The sequence below is a fragment of the Nicotiana attenuata genome, chromosome 2 (genome assembly GCF_001879085.1).
Source record: "Nicotiana attenuata strain UT chromosome 2, NIATTr2, whole genome shotgun sequence".
In the NCBI taxonomy this organism is placed as follows: domain Eukaryota; kingdom Viridiplantae; phylum Streptophyta; class Magnoliopsida; order Solanales; family Solanaceae; genus Nicotiana; species Nicotiana attenuata.
Genome location: NC_031990.1, coordinates 18,985,926 through 18,991,218, shown reverse-complemented (window position 1 = coordinate 18,991,218; position 5,293 = coordinate 18,985,926).

Below are 5,293 nucleotides of genomic sequence, written 5' to 3'. Positions count from 1 at the left end.
GAAGATAAAATTCGAGAAATAGATGAAGAGAAAGACATAATATTAAATTACTGAAGTAAATATAATGATTCAATTGCTAAAACTACGTTAAAGTGCCCAAAATGGCTACAAAATAGCTTCTCACGAGCGCAGCTAATGTCTGATAATAACTGCTTACCCTAAAAATGGAAAAATGTTCTATTTATACTAAGCTGGAAAAACTGAACAAAAATGCCCCTGTGGGGTCAGTGCGGACCGCACAAAATGGTGTGCGGCCGCACTAGGCTTCTTGACTCTGAAAAATCACTCTCTGAACCCAGGCTCCGCGGACCACACAGAATTGGCTGTGGCCGCGGAGGGAACTAGCGCGGTCCGCACAAACACGACCGCGGACCGCATAAAATGGTGATGTGGCCGCGGTGTCTCCAGTGCGGGCCGCACAATATGTACTACGACCGCACTGCTTTGATGCCTTAGAAATCCAGTCTCTGAATCTCCCTAGTGCGGACCGCAGAGAATGGACTGTGGCCGCACTAGGCTAGTTTGTCCTGAGTTCTCTTAGTCTTTGATACTTGTGCAGGTTTCACTCCTTGTTGAGCCGATATTTGACATCTCGTCACTTTGTTGATTAAACCTGTAATCAAGCACAACTTATGAGACTTTTGGGTCTATTTTGTAAGAATTTATACTCAAAGCGTAAGCAAGAAGGAGCATGAAACACGTCAAAATCCCTAGTTATCAGTAGGCGCCATCATGATTCCCGAGGGTGGAAAATTCGGGTCGTTTCAAGTTGGTATCAGAGCTCTAGGTTACTTAGGTCTCACAATTCACGGACAAGCTTAGTAGAGTCTGAGGGATCGGTACGGAGACGTCTGTATTTATCCCAGAGGCTACAGAGTTAGGAAAAACTTCACATCTATTCTTTCCTGTCGTGCGGTTTGGTTTCTCAATGCTAATTGAGTTTCTACTCTGTTCTTTCGCAGATGCCGAGGACACGCGCTTCCTCATCCACTGATCAGCAGCTAATAAGGGAAAACTAAAATGTAGCAACGATCCCACAATATACAATTCAACAACAAGGAAGCTAACACGAGTCGAATAAATTCGAAATAATGTTATGTCAGCTGAAATATAGAATATCTAACTTCTTTTAGGTTAAGCAGTTACAAAGGATATTCAACAATTCAATTAAGGATAAACAGCGGAAAGATAATCGCAAACTCAATTAAGACTAAACAATTATAGGATGAGATAATAATAACCCGAGCCCCCAACAGCAGCTCCCACGAGGGGCAGAGGGCGAGGCCGAGGCCGAGGTCGTACCAGAGGCCGAGGCAGGGGCAGAGCTCAGCCCAGAGCAGCAACACCACCAGTGGCGGAGCCTCAGGTTAAGTTTAATGAGGAGGTTCCAGCCCAAGCAGTTCTAGCAGGACCAGCTCAGGTCCCAGAGGGGTTCATTGCTACCCCAGTACTCTAGGATGCTCTGGTCCATCTAGTGGGCCTTATGGAGAGTGCCACCTGGGCAAGCTTGCTTCCTGTAGCACCAACCGTCTCTCAGGCTGGAGAAGGAGACCAGACTCATGCTACCCGCACTCCAGAGCAGATGGCTCCCCAATTTCAAACTCCAGCAGCTCAGCCAGTTGGAGCAGTTCAGCCGGGTGTGGTAGCTTAGACCGGTGACAGAGCAGCTATGTCTGTTGATGCCTTGTGGTGATTGGACAGGTTTACCAAGCTTTTCACTACCACTTTCAGCGGTGCATCTTCGGAGGATCCCCAAGATTATTTAGACAGTTGTCATGAGGTTCTCAGGAACATGGGGATAGTGGAAACCAATGGGGTCAACTTTGCTACTTTTTGTTTGTCTGGTTCCGCCAAGACTTGGTGGAGAGATTATTGCTTGGCTAGGCCAGCTGGGTCACCAGCCCTGACTTGGGATCAGTTTTCTCAGCGATTCTTGGAGAATTTTCTCCCTATCACTTAGAGAGATATCTATTGGAGGCAGGTTGAGCGTCTCCAGCAGGGTTCTATGACTGTTACCCAGTACGAGACCAGGTTTAATGATTTGGCTCGTCATGCTCTTCTTATACTTCCCACTGAGAGAGAGAGAGAGAGAGAGAGAGAGGAGGTTCACTGAGGGACTCATTAATCTTATTCGAATTCAGATGGTCTGGAGATGGGGAGTGAGATTTCCTTTCAGGATGCGGCCAATGTGGCCAGGAGGGTTGAGATGGTTTTATCACAGGGGGGTGGTCAGGGGTCTGAAAAGAGGCCTCTCTATTCAGGCAAATTCAGTGGTGCCTCATCTGGAGGCAGAGATTTTTTTGGTAGAGGCCATCCTCCTAAGCCTTTTCAGTCAGCACTTCAGGTTTCTCACGGTGCTTCAGGTGACAGTGGTTCTTATACGCAGTATTCTGATCAGCAGTCCTATAGTGCACCACCAGCTCCTATCAGTGCACCTCCGCTCCAGAGTTTTCGGGGTGATCATGCAGGTCGTCAGGGTCAGCAGTTCCAGCAGTAGAAGGCTTGTTTTACTTGTGGCAACAGGAGGCATATTGCTAGGTTTTGTCCTCGAGACTGAGCAGTTCTCATCACCAGGGTTCCCATGCCATGGTCCAGGCACCGGGTGTTCCACCGCCCGCTCAGCTAGCTAGAGGCGGAGGTAGGGGTGCTAGAGGTGGAGGTAGAGGTATTAGAGGTGGAGGTCAGGCCGCTAGAGGTGGAGGCCAGCTAGCAGGAGGCCGTCCCAGAGATGTGATTCAGAGTGATGGGGCCCAGCCCCGATGTTATGCTCTGCCAGCCAGGCCTGAGGCTGAGACTTCTGATGCAGTTATCACATATACTGTTCTGGTTTGTAGTAGGGATGCTTCAGTGCTATTTGATCCAGGGTATACATACTCCTATGTGTCATTTTATTTTGCACCGTATTTGATCATGCCTAGTGACTCTTTGAGTGCTCGTGTTTATGTGTCTACACCGGTGGGTGATTCTATTGTAGTAGATCGTGTTCATCCTTCTTGTATAGTTGTGATTGGGGGTCTTGAGACCCGAGTAGATTTGTTACTTTTGGGCATGGTTGATTTTGATGTCATATTGGGGATGGACTGGTTATCACCTTACCACGCTATCTTGGATTGTTATGCCAAGACTGTGACCCTAGCCTTACCGGGGTTACCTTGTTTAGAGTAGAGAGGGATTCCTGGTCATTCTACCCGTGGTGTTATCTCATAAATGAAGGCTCGGCGAATGGTCGAGAAGGGGTATTTGGCCTATTTGGCATATGTTCGTGATTCTAGTGCTGAGGTTCTTTCTATGGATTATGTGACTGTTGTTCGTGAGTTTCCTGAGGTTTTCCCTTCAAACAGGGATATTGACTTCTGCATTGATCTGGCTCGGGGCACTCAGCCCATTTCTATTCGCCATATTGTATGGCCCCGCCTGAGTTGAAGGAGCAGTTGCAAGACTTGCTTGATAAAGGCTTCATTAGACCTAGTGTCTTGCCTTGGGGTGCGCCGATGACGTTTATTAAGAAGAAGGATGGATCGATGCGAATGCGTATAGACTACCGGCAATTGAACAAGGTCACAATCAAGAATAAGTACCCATTGCCGAGGATTGATGATTTGTTTGACTAGCTTCAGGGTGCCCAAGTGTTTTCTAAGATTGACTTGAGATCTGGCTACCATCAGTTGAGGATTTGGGCCTCCGATGTCCCTAAGACAGCTTTCCGCACTTGGTACGAGCATTATGAGTTCTTGGTGATTTCATTCGGATTGACAAATTCCCCCGCAGCTTTCATGGCTTTAATGAACCGAGTGTTCAGACCTTATTTGGATTCCTTTGTGATCGTCTTCATTGATGATATTTTGATTTATTCGCGCAGCCGGGAGGAGCATGAGCAGCATTTGAGAGTGGTTCTTCATACTTTAAAAGATAGTCAGTTGTATGCCAAGTTTTCGAAGTGTGAGTTTTGGTTGAGTTCGGTTACATTCTTGGGTCACGTTGTTTCAGTAGAGGGTATTCAGGTGGATCCGAAGAAGATAGAGGCAGTCAAGAACTGGCCTCGACCCACATTAGCTACAGAGATCCGGAGTTTCTTGGGTTTGGCAGGCTATTACCGTCCATTTGTAGAAGGGTTTTCATCTATTGCAGCCCGATGACCAGGTTGACCCAGAAGGGTGCCCAATTCAAGTGGTCGGACGAGTGTGAGCCGAGCTTTCAGAAGCTCAAGACAGCTTTGACTACGGCGTCGGTGTTGGTTTTGCCCACAGGTTCAGGGCCATATACAGTTTATTTTGATGCATCCCGTATTGGACTTGGTGCGGTGTTGATGCAGGATGGCAAGGTCATTGTTTATGCTTCGCGTCAGTTGAAGATTGATGAGAAGAACTATCCAGTCCATGATTTGGAGTTAGCAGCCATTGTTCACGCGCTGAAGATTTGGAGGCACTATCTATATGGCGTATCATGTGAGGTGTTAAGAGTCTACAATATTTGTTCAAGCAGAAGGAGCTAAACTTGAGGCAGAGAAGGTGGTTGGAGCTATTGAAAGACTATGATGTCACCATCTTATATCATCCGGGAAAGGCCAACGTGGTGGCTGATGCTTTGAGTAGAAAGTCAGCCAGTATAGGTAGTCTTGCATATATTCCGGTCGGTGAGAGGCTGCTTGCTTTGGATGTTCAGGCTTTGGCCAATCAGTTCGTGAGGTTGGATGTCTCCGAGCCTAGCCGTGTGTTAGCTTGCACAGTCGCTCGTTCTTCATTATTGGAGCGCATTCGAGATCGGCAGTATGATGATCCCCATTTGTGTGTCCTAAAGGACACGGTGCAGCACGGTGGTGCCAAGCAGGTCACAATGGGAGATGATGGTGTTTTGAGGATGCAGGGTCGTATTTGTGTGCCTAATGTGGATAGACTTCGAGAGTTCATTCTAGAGGAGGCCCATAGTTCCTGGTACTCTATTCATCCGGGCGCTGCTAAGATGTATCAGGATTTGCGGCAGCATTATTGGTGGAGGAGGATGAAGAAGGATATAGTTGCGTCTGTGGCTCGGTGTTTGAATTGTCAGCAGGTAAAGTACGAGCATCAGAGACCCGGTGGTTTGTTTCAGAGGATTGAGCTTCCCGAGTGGAAGTGGGAGCTTATCACTATGGACTTTGTTGTTGGACTCCCACGGACTCAGAGGAAGTTCGATGCAGTGTGGGTTATTGTTGATAGGCTGACCAAGTCAGCGCATTTCATTCATGTGGCAGTCTCCTATTCTTTCGAGAGGTTAGCTGAGATCTATATCCGGGAGATTGTTTGTCTTCATGGTG